This window comes from Hylobates moloch, unplaced genomic scaffold, assembly GCF_009828535.3.
Source record: "Hylobates moloch isolate HMO894 unplaced genomic scaffold, HMol_V3 SCAFFOLD_10, whole genome shotgun sequence".
NCBI lineage: Eukaryota > Metazoa > Chordata > Mammalia > Primates > Hylobatidae > Hylobates > Hylobates moloch.
This window is the reverse complement of record NW_026652285.1, coordinates 93448006-93467215: the sequence shown is the minus strand read 5'-3', so window position 1 is coordinate 93467215 and position 19210 is coordinate 93448006.

The window sequence follows — 19210 nt, the reverse complement described above, 5'->3', positions numbered from 1 at the left end:
CCCAGCTAGCCAGCCTCCCAGGTTAGATTTTTCAGGAAAGAGCAAAACTGCCTGGAGGTTCTTCCTCCACAGCTTAACAGAGCTGGCCCTATGACAGTGGCATGCATAATAATAACTAAAAGCATAATTATAACTGCCACATTCTGAGTGCTTACTCTATGCTGGTCACTTTATTATTTCAATTAAGCTTGACAATTACCCTCTAAGTTAGGTATTCTTATCTCCAATTTTACAAATAAAATAAATAGGCTCAAAAAGGATAAGTAATCTGCTTAAGCTTCCACAGCTAGGTGAGTGGTAGAGCTGGGATTTGAATCCAGGTCTGTCTCCAAAGCCCAGATTCTTTCTACAGCCAGAGTGAAAGGTGGCCAAGGGAAAGGTAAGGTCTTTTCCATGCTCCCTACTCAGGATCAAGAATTATTTAATTTCATCTCGACAATGTTAGGGTCTGATGTTAGGCCCCTCTCTGTACACTTCATATAATGGTTGGCTACAACTCGTTGTTTCTTTGTATGGAAGGTATTTGGAGCTGTTCAAGAAATGTGGAACTACTTTCAGAAAGATTGTGAACTGCTGTGATTTAGAAACAAAAAGCAATTCATAAAATCTCTTAAACACACCCACACCAAAAAAATCTTGGTGATGGTGCTATTTTTGTACTCAGAGGCCTTGAAGGACAGGACACCCTGAGTTACTCAACCTCTCTGAGCCTTGGTTTCTTCCTCTGGTAATAATATCCACTCAAAGAATTACAGGGAAATTAAATCAATTCTCTATGTCAAGGCCTGAGGCATAGAAAGGGCTCTGTCAACAGTGGCTGGTGTCATCATGGGAACCCCCTCGGTACGGGTTGGAGGTGTTTAAGGTGAATGAGCTTGAGCCAGTGTGTCAGGGATACAGGGTACATCCACTGAGTTATGGGAGACCAAGCCAGATGGCAAGATGGATGGGTCTTATAAAAAACGGGAGGAAACCGTGTCCATGGGTGCCTGCTCTGGGCATTATCTCCTCCAAAGCTGACAACAAATTTCTCAGATTGGAACTACTCTCACTCCCAGTTCATAGATCGAGAAACTGAGGCACAGCACGGTGAAATCTCTTATTTACATTTCACAACTAGGGAATGGCAGAGCTGGGACTGGAACCCAGGTTTTGCTCCAAAGCCACTGCCTTTCATGTGGGGCTGGGAGCATGCCGGGCTGAATGAAGGCACTGGGCAGGAGGAAGCTGTCGCAGGCTCACACAGGAGACTGACACTATTGGAGCAAAATCAAGACGTTTCCTGTGGAGGGGCACAGGGGCCCACAGCCCTAACAGCCCATGCCTGCCAGGGATTTAGCAGGAAGAGCTGGCTTTTGTTATAGATGAATCAGCCCAGCTGTTTCTGAAAGCCCAGCCCCACTCTTCTGGGCTCAGCGGACCAGAAGGCATTCAGCTGTCCCTGCAGGTCACCAGTGGGATGGGAGGGGGCAGTACTTTGTACAGTGGACTGCACCATTTACAGAGAGTTATATTATCACAACACCAAACAATGGGCTTTTCAAATGTTGTGCTGTTTCTTGGAGTTGAAACACAATCGGGCCAGCAATGCATTACCTTCTTAGGAATTTAGAGAAACTTAAAACAAACAAACAAAAAAAAACTGATGATTGGATTAAAGTTTTAGTCCAAAGTTGATCTCCCTCCTTTCTCCTCCTCCCCTTCCACTTTCTCCTTCCTAAATTCCCTTCTCCCTGTTCTTTTGCGCTTCTGTTTCTTTTTCCTGGTTTTTCTCCTCTCTCATCACTGTTGTCAGCAGTAGTAGACTTTGCTGTGAAGTTCTAATAGCTTTGCCCAGGAAGTAGAACATCTGAGTTCCACCCCATGTCTCCTCTACCTTGCAAATGACCCTGGGCAAGTCATCCACTCCTCTGAGTCTCCCTTGTGTCATCGACAAACTGGGACAATAGAACAAAGTACCTCCAAGAGAGATTATACCTGGCTTATAAAACCAGGAGCTTTTCCAGCCCCTGGTTGTGCTGCACTAGCCCCAGCACAGGTTTCCTGTCCCAGGGAGAACCAGACAGCATTTGTCTCATAAGATCCATTCAATTGCCTTTCAAAACGTTAGCTCTTAGATCAAGTCACTCTAGGTTGTCTTACTTTACATCTGCAATTTATAAGAATGTCTTCAAAAATGCACAGTGCAAATGCAATCACTTCATTTCATTTTTTCTCAAACCAAAACCTCCAACTTGAGCAACCAATACCTAATGAGCAAGAAGCACATTTCCCCGATGGAGATTTCCTCTCCTCCTGAATGCTCCCCAAATTCTGAGACTGAGGCAATCCCAGCGCGAAGGGGTTCAGCCCGTCACACCAAGCAGGCAGTCTAGAGTTTTGCTTTCTCCCTGGAGCAGTCTTGCTGCTTTGACTTTGACCTTAGCCAGATGACCCTGCAGATCCAGGTCCCTAGGTGAGCCCCCCGGGTCTCAGGGAGCTGTCCAGCTTCCTCTGTGCTTAGTCCAGACTCATGCTCAGCTTCTCACACAGCCATTCTCCAAAGTCTTAGCTGGCTAGAAATCTTATATCAAATTTGTTTGTATACCTGTCCCTCTTTCTTGTCTCCAGATGTCCTACATGTCCCCCTGTAGGGATGGGGGAGGAGCCTTTAAACAGTTTAAGGTGAAGTACCCCAGAAAGACTTTCAAGCCTGTTTTTCCCTAGAGCTGAAAAAGAAAAGCAGTTAAATCTTCAGCAGCAAGCTGTGATCTCTCTTTTAAAGTATACTACTTGATCATGGCATAAAATATTAATACGGCAGATGCAGTCTGGCTTTATGAGACCCATGAAAGGCTCTGGGAATCCCCAGTGCCAACAGTCATGGGCTGGTAAGCTCTACGTTTTATCACTAATCCAGACAAGCTCTGAGCTGCTTTAGCCTGGCATCGGTGGCCACACATGATCTGGCCTTGCTTTATCCCTCCAGCCTCATCTCATCCCCTTCCCACCTGAACCCCATGCCCCTATGCCACAGAATCCTGCTGGTTCCTGGCAGCTCATGCTTTGTATCACCCCAAAACCTTCAAACCTTGGCAACCCAGCTCTCTTTCTTGGGACTGCCTGTCCTGACACTTTCCCCCTGTTTAACTCCCCTTTATTTTTTCAGGCTCAGTTTTAGAGGACCCTCCTTGCAAAGCCTTCCCTGTCTCCTCTAGGGTGTATTACGTTAGCAGCCCCTCCATGGTTCCATAGTTCCTTGCACATGCCTCCATCATAGTACTTCCTGGACCATTGTGCTGAAATAGGCTCCCCCATCTTGTTATTCTCCACTCCAGAACTCTGCTTAATTCCCTTGTAAGTGATGGTTATTTGTAATATTTCATTACTGGGTTGTTTACCGTCTCCCACACTAGACTTCAAGCTCCCCGAGGGCAGGGCCAGCTATCTCAATCACTGCTTCCTGTGAAAATGCCCAGCACAGCACCCTGGACAGATCAGACCCTCAATACACACTGAATTGAATGAATTGCAATGACACTTATCACACTGTGTTATACTTACCTGTTTATGTTTCTAGCTCTATCAGTGAATCCCTCATGGGCAGGGACCAAGTCTTGTTCACCATTATGCTCCCAGTGCCCAACACAGAAGTTGGTATACATTAAGAAACTAGTAAATGTTGAATGAATGAATGGATGAATGAAATGAATAAAGAGATGAATTAACATGAAGGCAGGATGAACAGATGATCAAATAAAGACATTCCAAGTAATCTTTCTGAAGAAACTAATTGATATTTTTTATTTTTACTATTTGAAATAAATATCAGTCTCTTCTCTTGATTCTGCTCACTTATGCTGCTGGGAAAAAAAAAAAAAACTTAGAATTGGTCAAGGCTAACCTTTAAAAAACAATCACCACAGAAATCCAATAACTGGAGTAGCCTTTTAATGAGTAGGCAAGGTGCTGATAACAATTTATAACACTAATTAGTAACGTTAATTAGTAAGGCTAAGACACCTTCTCAAAATGTCTGCTTCTGCAATCTCCTAGATTTGTATCAGATACCACCCCTTAGTCTTTCCAAGTTTCATATTTAAAAAAAATCAGTAACTACTTAAATATCTTCAATATAGTCTTTTTTTTTTTTTTTTTTTTTGATAAGGAGTCTCACTCTGTAGCCCAGGCTGGAGTGCAGTAGTGCAATCCCGACTCACTGCAACCTCCTCCTCCTGGGTTCAAGCAATTCTCATGCCTCAGCCTCCCGAGTAGCTGGGGTTACAGGCACACGCCACCATGCCCAGCTAATATTTGTATTTTTAGTAGAGACAGGGTTTCACCATGTTGGCCAGGATGGCCTCGGCCTTGAACTCCTGGCCTCAAGTAATCCGCCTGCCTCAGCCTCTCATTCAAGATGGTCTTTATCTTTAAGTAAAGTAGCCATATTTCCCCAAGTTCCCTGAAATCAGAGCATAGCACCAGATATAGGATTGACAACAGTCTGACACTGTAAACTGAGGACTGCCCTAGAATACTCCGGATGGGTAGTCAGCACACCCACAGATGTTTCTATTTTTACATAGTTGTGATCATCACATTTAAGCAATTATAGACAATCATTTTTTCCTCCTTACATGATTAAGCAAACATTTTTCCATGTTGCAATATGTTCTTTATACTTTTTCTGAACAAGTCATTTAACCTCCTGAGCCTCTGGGTTTTTGTTTAGTTTCATTTTTTTGTTTTGTTTTAAGACAGGGTCTCACTCTGTTACCCAGGCTAGAGTGCAGTGATGCAATCCTGGCTCACTGTAACTTCTACCTCCCAGGTTCAAGTGATTCTCCTGCCTCAGCCTCCTGAGTAGCTGAGATTACAGGTGCACACCAACATCCCCACCTAATTTTTCTATCTTTAGTAGAGATGGGGTTTCGCCATGTTGGCTAGGCTGGTCTCGAACTCCTGACCTCAAGTGATCTGCCTGCCTTGGCCTCTCAAAGTGCTGGGATTACAGACGGGAGCCACCACATCTGGCTGAGCCTCAGTTTTCTCACCTGCAATCACTTCATCTCCAGGGAACCTCCCCAAGAATTCTTGAGAGTTCAATGAGCTAATGGAAGGGGTTATTCTAGCAAGTGAGAGTACAGGCTTTCAGGTGTCACATACCTTTTTGGAAGCCTGGCTCTGAAAATTCCTCGTTAGGTTAACTTTGGGAAGTTATCATCTTTGATTCCCGATTTTCTCATTTGCAAACTGGAAATTATAGTGCCTTATGCAGTGAATTGGTATGTGGATTAAATGGGCTTTTTAAAATGTATGTGTAATATTTAACCTAATGCCTGACACATGGTAGCTCTTAATAAATTATAGCTACTATTATTATAGTTACTATTAATTATCATACTTTTCTTTTCCATAGAGTATATATATAATGATTACGTGACCTTTATCAAATGATTTCCTGTTTCTTACTCTTTTTTTAATTGAGAAATAATAGTTGTACATATTTTGGGGTACATATGATATTTTGACACATGCGTATACAATGTGTAATGATTGAATCGGGGTAATTTGGATCTCTATTGCCTCAAACATTTATCTTTTTTGTGTTGGGAACATTACAAATCTTCTGTTCTAGCTATTTTGAAATATGCAATAAATTATTGTTAATTATAATTTACTGTACTATCAAATTCTAGAACTTATTCCTTTTTTTTTTCTTTTTTTGAGATGGAGTCTTGTTCTGTTTTGCCCAGGCTGGAGTGCAGTGGCACGATCTCGGCTCACTGCAGCCTCTACCTTCTGGGTTCAAGCAATTCTCCTGTCTCAGCCTCCTGAGTAGCTGGGACTACAGACGTCCGCCACCACGGCCAGCTAATTTTTTTGTTGTTGTTGTATTTTTAGTAGAGATGGGGTTTCACCATGTTGGCCAGGCTGGTCTCGAACTCCTGACCTCAGGTGATCCACCTGCCTCAGCCTCCCAAAGTGCTAGGATTACAGGCATGAGCCACCGAGCCCAGCCTAGAACTTATTTCTTTTATCTGACTGCATTTTTGGAGCCTTCAGCCAACTTCTCTTCATCCTCTCTTCCTCCTTACCCTCCCCAGCCACAAGTCTACTTTCTACATCCTCGAGACCCATGGTTTTCACTCTCGCAGATGAGTGGGAACATGTAATATTTGTCTTTCTGTGCCTGGCTTATTTCACTTAACATGAATTTCAGTTCCACCCATGTTGCTGCAAATGACAAAATTTCATTCTTTTTAATGGCTAAATAATATTCAAGTGCATATATACATCACGTTTTCTTTTGGCTCCTTACTCCTATAGGTAATTTCTGCAAGGTATATCCTCAGGCACACAATGTTTTTCTTCTCAAAAAAAGAAAATATCTTCAGATTAAACAGATTAAACTCCCAAGAAGAGCCAGCACAGGCACATAGCCTTCCCCTCCCGCTTTTGCTTAGTGAGTTCTTGATTTCTTAAGACCTAATTCAAAATATCTTCCTCTAAAAAGGCTCCTTTGACCCCTGAAGAGAGTAGATCTCCCCCAGCCCCACTTTACCGAGAACTCACCATTTCTCTCATAGGTATCTCTAAGTCCTCTCCCTCCAAACAATTCCCTCATGACCCCAGAAGGATTTTTCTAGAAATCATGTAAAGCACTGTGTGGGAAAACAGAATTTCTTGATATCTAGTTAGAGTGTAAATTGATGCAAGATGAAAAAGGACAATTGGAACAGCTATTCTCTATGATCCAGCAGTTCCACCCCCAGGAATTTTTCCTACAGATGTACTCAAATGGGCAAAATGGCATATTTACAAGTTATTAAGCATTGCTTGCAATAGCAAAATAACAGAAATCACCTAAAGGTTCACCAAAAGAGGATTATTTAAATAAATAAATGTATTTAAATAAATCATAATACATGCATACAGTAGAATGCTATTCCATTATAAACAAAGAATGGGGAAGTCCTTATATAGTAAAATGGGGGCATTCTCAAGCTATATCTATATTTTTGTGTGTATGGAATATCAGCATATGTGTTAAAAATAAAGAGGGGAAAGAATAGATACATGAGCTAGCATGGTGTCTTATGCCCGTAATCTCAGCACTTTGGGAGACTGAGGCGGGAGGACCACTTGAGGCCAGGAGTTTGAGACCAGCCTGGGAAACACAGTGATATCCCGTCTCTATAAAAATTACAAAAATTAGCCAGGCATGGTGGCACACACCTACTCCTAGATACTCAGGGACTAGGTGGAAGGATCACTCGAGCCCAGGAAGTTGAGGATGCAGTGACTGTTGTGCCACTGCACTCTAGACTGGGTGACACAGCGAGACCCTGTCTCAAAAACAAATAAATGGCTGGGCATGGTGACTCACGCCTGTAATCCCAGCACTTTGGGAGGCCGAGGCAGGCAGATCACAAAGTCTGGAGATGGAGACCATCCTGGCTAATACGGTGAAACCCTGTCTCTACTAAAAATACAAAAAATTAGCCGGGCATGGTGGCGGGTGCCTGAGTCCCAGCTACTCAGGAAGCTGAGGCAGGAGAATGGTGTGAACCCAGGAGGCGGAGCTTGCAGTGAGCCGAGATCACGCCACTGCACTCCAGCCTGGGCGACAGAGAGACTCTATCTCAAAATAAATAAATAAACAAACAAACAAATAAACAAATAAATAAATGAAGATATATGTATTTGCTTGAACTTACGTAAAATACTTTTGTAAAGGTATATAAGAAACTGGTAACACTGGTCACCCCTGGGGAGAATACTAGGTAGCTGGTAGGCGGGGCAAAAGGAGATTTTTCTGTGTATATCCTTTTGTTGCTTTTGAATTTTAAACTAGATATATGTATTAGCTATTCAAAATAATAATAATAATATTAGAAATAAAACAGTGGTGGAGACACAAACATATTGCTATGTGTGCTCATTGCTAAAAGGGCTAGCAGAAGAATTCATCTTTGGGAGAAAATTGCTCTTTTAGGGGAGAGAAAAATCTTTCTAAAGGTCTTTTGTTTGTACAAAGCCAAAGACCAGAGCCTGGTCTGGAGAAGAAAGGTTAAAATCATCCTAAAGAGAAGTATGACCTCTTTAGATAAAGAGGCTCTGCTTTTAAATAATTCCTCCTGTGTGGTAGACCCCGGAGACAGGAGTTTGAGGGAGCAGGAACTTGGGAGAGAGAAAAGGGAAGAGAAAGAACTTACATCTAAATAAGAATGAAACCCAGGACCGGGAGACTCTGTAAATGGTATAAAGCCGAAGGAATTTAGAGCAGGTGATCTTGTTTCACCGGAAGCCAAGTCTTGCTATTACGCACGTAGCAGGCTGTGGAGGCTAAAACTGTGTTAGGATCAAAGCTGAGCTGTTTTGTAGTTGCTTCCCTTTCTTTGCCTACCTGCCACAATTTTTGCCTCAACTGTATTATGCAGTTTGAAGGCTGAGCACTCCTGACCACTTAAGGAAAAGGAAATTATCTTTTTTCTTTTTTGGCTTGTTTTAATTGCTGATGATCCAGACTCTAGATTTAATAGGTCATCAAGTCTTCTGCTAAAGAACGAGAGAACAGAGGAACTGGTAGAGAGAAAGAAGGAAGTACTATTGAGGAAGCCAAAAAAGGAGAAAGAAGGATTTTCTCAAAACAGTAGGAGACCAGAGGAAAGGAGAAGAAGGAGAAAGTGAAGGGAGGGTCACCCCAAGAGCCCTGCCAGCCTGGGAGCTGATGTAGGGTAGTTTACCAAAAAGGAAGAGGACTTGAAGCTCAGTGGAGACAGGTGAATGGAACCAGCAAAGAAGGGCTTCAACGGACATTGTTTGAGCAACAAGGAGCAGGATGAGACTTGAGTCATTGTCACAGATCTCTCAGCCATAACCAGAGAGAGAACCGCCAGTTCCTGCACCAAATAGAGAGAGAACTGCCTGTTCCTGCACCAAATTCATCTACGCACTTTGTTCCACTGTGGGCAGCTGGTAAATATGTCACTCCATTAGCAGTGAACACACTGATGCCTGCCAAGCTGGAGAGATGCCCACTCATACCATATAACTTCAAGATGAACCTGTCCCACGACTCCAGGTTGCTGATACCTACATAATACTGCAGGACAAAACCTATAAGCTCATAGCAGGGAATGGGGCTCTGGGCCCAGAGCAGTGGTGACAAGAAAGCTCTGGGCCTCTGAACTTGGTAAGGGAAAGATAACAAGAAATACGGGAGCTGAACTGAACAAGCTCAAACCTTCCTGAGAGGAGACAATGGCTAATGTCACCACTGTTACAAATGGATAGGGACAATCTGGATGGCAGTTGTCTGGCAAATCTGACAACGTTACTCACCTGCTTAAAACCTGTCAAGGGTTATGCAATGGACTGGAAGCTTGTGACCACCAAAATTTGTAGGCTGACATTCTAAACCCAATGTGATGCTATTTGGAAATGGGGCCTTTGGGAGGTAATTCAGTTATGAGAGTGGAGCCCTCATGAATGGGATTAGTGCCCTTATAAGAAGAGGCTAACGACCCAGCTAGCTCTCTTCCCACTGCGTGAGGCACAATGAGAAGCTGGTAGTCTGCAACCCAGAAGAGGGCTCTCATCAGAGCCCAACTATGCTGGCACCCTGATCTTAGACTTCCAGCCTCTAGAACTGTGAGAAATAAATGTATTTTGTTTATAAGCCATTCAATTCATGGTATTTTCCTATAGCCCCCCAAACTGACTAAGACAAGCTACTCTCCACCTCCAGGGTAAATTCTGAATTTCTTACCCTGGTGTATCAGTCAGGAAAAGTTAGGTTATATTATAGTAACAAATTGGCCCCCCAACATCCTAGTGTCTTAATACAGCAAAAGTTTATTTCTTGCTCATGACACATATCCAATGCATGTGCTCCACATAATCACTCATGGACCCCAGACTGATGCAGGAGCCACCATATTGAAGTTGCACTTGGAAGACGTGGCTGCCGTGTTCATTACAGCAAGGCAGGAAAGCTAAGGGAGAGCTCACACTCACTCTTTTATGCTTTAGCCCAGAACTAACGTGTGGCTTTTGCCAATAGCCCACTGGTGAAACTAGTCATGTGGTTCCTCCAACTGCAAAAAGACTAGGAAATGTGGAAAGTAGGTAGATAGATACTTAGTGAACAGTAAATGTCTCCATCATATGTGGCATTCAAGTTCTTTTGAAATCTGCCTCCTGGAGCCCCTCCAGCTTCATTTCCTGCCACTGTCCACCTTCCCAAACTCATAATCCACCACTGGCCACAGGAGTCTTCTCCCAGCTCCCCAAGCGTGTCCTTGAACCATCACTCCCCTATACCTTAGCTCACGCTGGTTTCTGAACATATAATGCCCTTTTTCTACCTACTCCAACTGTCAAAATTCTACTTCTCCTTTTAAGCCCAGCTCAAATGCTACCTTCCCCATTTCTTATCCCTGGGGTAAAATGAATTGACCCTTCCTGGTTTGGCCACATCTCTTTTTATATACCCCCATCAACACTTTAGTTCCATGGGACTGATTTTCTGGCATTTTCTTTTACAGTGCCTGGTACATAGTAGGCTCTGAATAAGCATTTGTTGAATAAATGCTTCTAATTTTTCAAATTATACTTGAATTATTTGTATGTCTTTTGTTTGTTTGTTTGTTTTGGAGACAGAGTTTTGCTCTTGTTGCCCAGGCTGGAGTGCAATGGCATGATCTCGGCTCACTGCAACCTGTGCCTCCCGGATTCAAGTGGTTCTCCTGCCTCAGCCTCCTGAGTAGCTGGGATTACAGGTGTCTGCCACCATGCCCGGCTAATTTTTTTGTATTTTTAATAGAGACAGGGTTTCACCACTTTGGCCAGGCTGGTCTGGAACTCCTGACCTCAGATGATCTTCCTGCCTCGGCCTCCCAAAGTGCTGGGATTACAGGTGTGAGACATCGCGCCCGGCCATTTGTATGTCTTTCTCCACACCCATTCACCTACCCTCAACACCTCCATTTGTCCATTACCTACCAGCATCAGCACATTTTTCAGTCAATGTTTAGAGGTGATATAACAATATTATTTCTTATATTTAATTTAGAATGATGATTTTAAAAATAATTGCAAATGAGTTGTTTAAAAATGAACATCAGGCTGGGCACAGTAGCTCACGCCTATAATCCTAGCATTTTGGGAGGCCGAGTTGGGTGGATCACTTGAGGCCAGGAGTTCGAAACCAGCCTGGCCAACATGGTGAAACTCTGTCTCACCTAAAAATAAAAAATATTAAAAATTAAAAATTAGCCAAGTGTGGTGGCAGGTGCCTATAATCTCAGCTAATTGGGAGGCTGAGGCAGGAGAACCACTTGAACCCAGGAGACAGAGGTTGCAGTGAACTGAGATCGTGCCACTGCACTTCAGCCTGGGTGAAGAGTGAGAATCCATCTCAAAAAAAAAAAAAAAAAAAAAAAAAAAAGAACATCAGCTGTATGTATGTTATACTTCAATTACAAAATTTACTTAAAAAAACAAACAGGGCCGGGTGCAGTGGCTCATGCCTGTAATCTCAGCATGCTGGGATGCTGAGGCAGGAGGATAGCTAGAGCTCAGGAGTTTAAGACCAGTCTGGACAACGTGGCGAAACCCCAACTCTACAAAAAAAATACAAAAAATTAGTCAGGCATGGTGGCAAGTGCCTGTAGTCCCAGCTACTTGAGAGGCTAAGGTAGGAGTCAGACCTGTCTCAAAGCACACACACAGACTCCAAACAGGCATGATAAGCAAAAAAGGGAAGGATCGGAGGAGCGTGGTGGCTCACACCTGTACCCCAGCATTTTGGGAGGCCGAGGCAGGTGAATCATGAGGTCAGGAGTTTGAGACCAGCCTGGCCAACATGGTGAAACTCTGTCTCTACTAAAAATACAAAAAATTAGCCAGGCGTGGTGGCACATGCCTGTAGTCTCAGCTACTTGGGAGGCTAAGGTAGGAGGATGGCTTGAGCCTGGGAAGCAGAGGTTGCAGTGAGCCAAGATCGCACAGCTGCACTACAGCTTAGGTGACAGAGCCAGACCGTATCTCAAAGCGCGCGCACACACACACACACACACACACCAAACAGGCATGATAAGCCAAAAAGGGAAGGATTGGCTGGGCGCCGTGGCTCACGCCTGTAATCTCAGCATTTTGAGAGGCCGAGGCGCGCAAATCACGAGGTCAGGAGTTCGAAACCAGCCTGGCCAACATGGTGAAACCCCGCCTCTACTAAAAATACAAAAAATTAGCTGGGCGTAGTGGTGGGCGCCTGTAATCCCAGCTACTCAGGAGGCTGAGGCAGGAGATTCACTTGAACCCAGGAGGTGGAGGTTGCAGTGAGCCAAGATTGCGCCACTGCACTCCGGCCTGGGCGACAGAGTGAGACTCCATTTCAAAAAAAAAAAAAAGGGAAGGATCTAGAGAGTAAATTGCACAAATGCAAAGGTACTTCCAGAAGATACAGTCATTGGTGTGTGAGTTTTGTAACAGCATCTGTAGACAAATGTATGAAAGTACGACCAGAGCTAGCTCAAGCAACAGGGAGCCAAAGGCTAGACTTACATCCTGGCTTCAGGATAAGGTAGCATCATCTCCAAGTTCTATGGGAACCACACAGCCCTCTTTCCTCTCTCATCTGTTTCTCCCCGAGCATAGACGTCATTATTCTCACTTACTAAAAACCAGCTTTTTTACTTCTCAGGAAACAGCCACTTGAATCATCAGCCAAAGCCACCTAGTTTCCATTTCTTTCAAGAAAGCAGCAGCCATTTTTTTTTCCCTAATTTCAAGAACACAGAGAAGGACTCTGATTGGCCCAGCTTGCTCAGGTGCCCACCTGGTCCAATCACTGGTGACCAGGGCAGCAAGTCCCCAGGTATACACGTGGCTATTTCTCACCATGACCTTGTTTATTGAGGAATCAGATACCAGAAAACAGGAAGTGGAAAAAAATATTGCTGCCCAAACCAGAAAGAAGGAGAACAAGTCTTGAGAAAGTCATGTCAGAGAGAAAGAATAGATAAATAGAAATATATCCTCTGAAAAGAAGGGATAAGAACATGTTATTTGGGAAGGAATTAAATGGCATGAACCATTTCATGGTTACTTTCTTGCATCTTATTTTTTTATTTTTTATTTTTGAGACAGGGTCTCAGGCTGTCACCCAGGCTGGAATGCAGTGGCATGATCATGGCTCACTGCAGCCTCCACTTCCCAGGCTCAGATGATCCTCCTGCTTCAGCCTCCTGAGTAGCTTGGACCACAGGCACATGCCACCATGCCTGGCTAAATTTTTGTATTAAAAAAAAAATTTTTTTTTTATAGACAGGGTTTCACCACGTTGCTCAGGCTGGTCTCAAACTCCTGGAGTCAGGTGATCCACTCGCCTCAGCCTCCCAGACTGCTGGAATTACAGGTGTGAGCCACCACGCCCGGTCTCTTGCATCTCCTTAGACATCATCCTGCCTGCACCTCTGTTGCCAAGTCCTATCAAATCTATCTCCTCAATCTTTTGAAATAAGCCCCTCCTCACCATCTCCCATTGCCTCAGCTCCTATGTTATCATCTTACATCTAGATTGTCACAAGAGTCTCCTAACTGGCCTCAGTGCCCCCAATCTCATCTCGTGCTAATCATCCACTACATCATGGCCTCTAAATGATCTTTCTTGAAAACATAACCCTGTCATTTCCCTGCCTAAAAATCTTCAACAGCCCCCATCACCTTCCAAACCCTTAGCACAGCCTCCAAGGCCTTCCTTGATCTAGCACCAGCCTCACCTACTCGCCTTCTTTCCCAGACACCAGGGTTTCTCTCCTGCCCACCCCACCAACAATCTACGCTTGTGTGTCTTCTAAGGCATTTGCTCTCTCTGTTCCCTCTGCCTAGGATGCCTTTCCCATTTCCATGATCTCTACTTGGTCGTGTTACTTATCCTTCATTGCCCAGTTCCATGTCCTCCTTGCCTCTGAATGCCTCCATATTGTATCCATTTTTAGCTTTGGATACACCTGTTCCCCTGCTGTGTTCTTTCAGAGCAGTAACCAGATCTCATGTATTTTCAAACCTCCAGTTTCAAGCCTAGGTCTTGACCCATAGTAAGACTCAATAAATTTATGGAAAGAAGGAGGGACGAGATGGGGAAGGGAGAGGGGGAGAGAAAAAGGAAAGAAGGAAGGCAAGAGAAGGGAAGTGAAGGAAGGGAAGGGAAGAAGGGAGAAGGAGGGAGACGAAAGAGAGGGAGGGAAGATTAAGGAAAGAGACAAGGGCTTGGGTGTGGTGGTGCACACCTGTATTCCCAGCTACTCAGGAGGCTGAGGCAGAAGAATCGCTCCAACCTGGGAGGTGGAGGTTGCAGTGAGTAGAGATCACGTCACTGCACTCCAGCCTGGGCAACAGAGTGAGACACTGTCCCCCCGCCCGCCCCCTGCCAAAAAAAAAAGAGTCAAGCGCTAGAAGTTATAACAATTGTTTTCTTTATCACTGGCTAACAAGGATACTTTACAGCACTTCTCTGAGACTCAGTCTCTTCCTTTATAACATCTGTCCTATCTAACTCCCTTTGTTGGGATCAAATAAAGGGGAGAATGTGGAAGCACCTTATTCTTTTCTATGCAAATACACAGCATAGCATATACATATTCTCCTAATGAACTGAAGACTGCCCCTCTTCATGGATGGCCTTCATTGGTCAGACTCCTTTGCAGTGGCGGGGTGTGGTGGGCACTGGGGGTGGTCGGGGGGGTGAGGTTGCTTTACCTGGGCTTTATCAGTGACCCATTACCAGAATCTTGTGAGTCAGGTAGGGCTAACATTGGGGTTCATTAGGATCCCAGTGTAACAACTAAGTCAATTTGATTATTTGATTTGGTGATTTGATTATTCTATTTTGGCTGCTTTTTGCACTTATTTTAAATCTTAGATGCTCTTTTCCTCCTGATTCAAATGAATACTACAGAATACCCACAGCTATGCCTAGATTAGTGATTTCAACTCAAATAAAACATTTTCTACTCACTCCTCTCGCAAGCTTCTGGATCAGTTTAATTGAAAAGTAGCTTAAAAGCCTGACTGACGTTGCAATGGAAGATGAAGAAAAATGATTTCAGTTTGCAACTACTTATGGGTGTGAGTCAGGATGTTCTCAATATTATGTCACTAGAATGGAAGGTGGAAGTCAGAGGCTGCACAGTTGGAAGGCTACAGTTGTTGCATTGTATTTTCAAGCCTGATGGTGTTGTAAGAAGTGGAACAATGTGGGACAAATGCCAGACAGCAGTGTGGCGGGGGCTCCCTTGCATGGGAGTAGATGGGCCCTTGAGCACTGATATAGCCTTTCTTTCCCTGAGCACCAAGGCCTGAGCACCTCTGGTCTGGCTGGTTCCTGAGTACCCATGGGCTGCAATGACCATTGAACTTGAGCAGAGCAAGCCCCTGTGAGCACCCTGGGGGCAGCCAGGAGCTGAGTCTTCTCTCTTGTACCCTTGGCCTTCTGGCTAGCTTTCCCCAGTCAACCAAAACTCAGCCTGCCCAAGGCATCATTCTCAGCAATTTTTGCACCCATTCATGATCGCATGATCTAGCCTAACTCAACCATATAGATACCTATTGCTCCGTCTGCCTCACCACTTCCCACCTACACGTCTCTGGGAATTGCTCTTCTCCCTAAAGGAACACCACAGGAACCACAGGTGCAGCCATGTCACACACGCCTTAAACTCTGGCCATGACTCACTTAGGAGTGGGCCCTCCCCACTGGATGGGACAATCTCAGCTTCCGGACCAATCAAGCTCTTCTTCCAGAAGTTTTGGAACTGAATCTGGAGAAAAAAATCTGTCTCTATCTGAATGGCTGAACTTGGACTTGTGCAAGTTTTCCATGATGTGGGCTGGAAAATGAAGGAAGCTGGTCTACATGAGAGGGTGGTGATAGACAGTCATGGTAATGCTGAAGAGCGGCAATGAGAGCTGGAGAAAGGATATGGAGGGACCTGACATTGTGAACTATGTTCTTCATGAGTCTTGGTGGCACTTCTGTCCTGGAATTCTGAATCTCCATAATAAATCTCCAAATTTTGCCAAAACTATGCTAAGGTTTCTATTAGTTGCAACCAAAAAAGTCTCATGAATATACATGGATAAAGCCTAGTTTCAATATTTGTGTCCATCATAATTGCCTCATTTTCATATTAACTAGCTTTATAATTAAGTTAAATTTGAATTTATAGAAATGGAATATCTATCAAATTGGATGCTTTAGGCCTCAAGCTTGCCCTTTCATTCTCACAAACTGACTGCAGCAGCTCTGAGCATAGCATCCTCAGACAACTATCTTCACATCTCCTTTCTTCACATCTCCTTTTTCTAAAAAAAAAAAAAAATCTTTTTTATTATGGAAAGTTTTAAAACCACTCAAATGTAGAAAGAGTAGTATAATGATCCTAATGTGCCCACCACTCAGCTTTTACAGTTGCCACTACATACTCATCCTGAATCATCTACGTGTTCACATACCTTTCCTCTCCCTGCTCTCAGATTATTATTATTTTTTTTATTTTTTTTTTTGAGACGGAGTCTTGTTCTGTCACCCAGGCTGGACTGCAGTGGCACTATCTTGGCTCACTGCAAGCTCCACTTCCTGGGTTCATGCCATTCTCCTGCCTCAGCCTCCTGACCTCAGATAATTTTGAGGCAAATTCTAGAAATCATAGTATTTCTTCTATAAATATTTCAGAACATATCTCTAAAAGGTACAAGTTCTTTTTAAAAAATACAATATCATTATCACAGTTTAACATAGTGACAATCATTTCTGAGTTTCACTAAATATACTACAACATTTATATTTCTCTGGTTGTCTTTAAAATGTGTTTTTCGAGCTGGGCATAGTGGCACACATCTGTAGTCCTAGCTACTCAAGAGGCTGAGGCAAGGGGGTCACTTGAGCCCAAGAGTTCAAGGCTATAGAGAGCCATGATTGCACCTGTGAATAGCCACTGCACTCCAGCCTGGGCAACATAGCAAGACCTTGTCTCTTTTTCAAAAAGTGTTTTTCTTTTCACAGTTTACTTGAATTTCAATTATTTTTAGTGGGCATAACTAGGAGATGTATATTGTTTTCTAAAGATAAAAGGGACCAAGCTCAGTGGTTCATGCCTATAATCCCAACTCTTTTTTTTTTTTTTTTGAGACAGAGTCTCGCTGTCGCCCAGGCTGGAGTGCAGTGGCGCGATCTCGGCTCACTGCAGGCTCCGCCCCCCGGGGTTCACGCCATTCTCCTGCCTCAGCCTCCCGAGTAGCTGGGACTACAGGCGCCCGCCATGTCGCCCGGCTAATTTTTTGTATCTTTAGTAGAGACGGGGTTTCGCTGTGTTAGCCAGGATGGTCTTGATCTCCTGCCCTCGTGATCCGCCCGCCTCGGCCTCCCAAAGTGCTGGGATTACAGGCGTGAGCCACTGCACCCAGCCTATAATCCCAACTCTTTGGGAGGCTGAGGCAGGAGCATCGCTTGAGCTCAGGAGTTCGAGACCAGCCTGGGCAACAAAGTGAGACCTTGTCTCTAATAATATGTTTTAAAAAACTTAACTGGGCATGGTGGTGCACACCTGTAGTTCCAGCTACTAGAGGGGCTGAGGCATGAGGACTGCTTGAGCCCAGGAGGTCAAGGCTGCAGTGAGTCCTGATCATGCCACTGCACTCCTGCATGGGTGACAGAGCGAGACCCTGACTCAAAAAAAAAAAGAAAAGGTATAATGCATCCATACTGATACTTCCAGTTGAAGTGGAGGACTACAGAATTTTTACTCAATCTTATCAATCTTAGATTTATATCTCCTATCAACTATGCCAAATATCGTAATTTTCAAGGACATCAACATAATTATTCTTTTAATCCCATAATACACAGCTCTTTTTGCCAGATATAGTCTTCTAGGAGTATAGAATCGAATGACAGTGATTTAAGGTCACTAAAGTCTTCTTTGTGTGGTTATGTCATCAACTGGAAACACAGGGTCATTTTAATTTAACATTATTTTTACTTTCTAGGAATTTGATTTTTTCTTAATTTTGTGTGTAATTACATAAAATGTTTACATTGTTCCAAAGTTAAATCTACAATGCAAGCTATATTTTTAGAAGCCTAGCTTCCATCCCTGTAGCTTCCTTTCTATTCCTTCCCTTTTGCTATGGTAATATTTTATTAAATTTTTATAGTTTTTCTCTTATTTGTAGATAAATGATTGCATACTATACATATTTTTCTCTTTTTACTTAAAAACATATCCTGGAGATCACACATAGTAGTGGAATAATTTCTTGTTCCTTGTAGTAGCTGCATAATACTTCATTTGGGGGATGTACCGTCATTTATTCAATTCGTTTTCCATTGATTAAGATTTGGGTTTCCATTTTCTTGCTATTACAAATAGAGCTGCAGTGGCTAGCCTTGTACATGCACCTTTTTATATTTTTGCTACTGCATATCTGTGATAGCTGTCTAGAAGTCAGATTACTATACCACTGCCTACCTCTCAGAATGGCTAAAATTAAGAGAAAGAAAACTGACAATGCTAAATGCTGATGAGGATGTGGAGCAACTGGAACTCTTATACATTACTAGTGGGAATGCAAAATGGTACAGCCACTTTGGAAAACATTTTGCCAGTCCCTTATAAAATGTAACATGCAATATATTTATAATATGGTCAACAATCCTTTTCCTACATATTTACTCAAGAGACATGAAAACATATTTTCACATTTGTCTGTACCTGAACATTTATAGAAGCTTTATTCATAATCACCAAAAACTAGAAGCAATTCAAGTTTCTTTCATCTGATGAATATATTGTGATACATCTATTTAATCTAACTGCTACCCAGTGATTAAAAGGAACAAACTTCTGACCCACTACAACATGGATGAATTTCAAATGCACTGTGCTAAGGGAAAGAAGCCAGATTAAAAAAGCTACATATGCTATGATTCCATTTATATGACATTCTCAAAAAGGCAATATTACAGGGACAAAGAACAGACCAGTGGTTGCCAGGGGCTAAGCCAAGGGGGTGGTTTGACTACTAAGGGGCAACATAAATTAATTTCTTGGGGTGATGAAACTGGTCTACATTTTGATTGTGATATAATTACACAACAATATGTGCTGGTCAAAACTCATACAGTTGTGCACTAAAAATATGGCTAGGTGCAGTGGCTCAC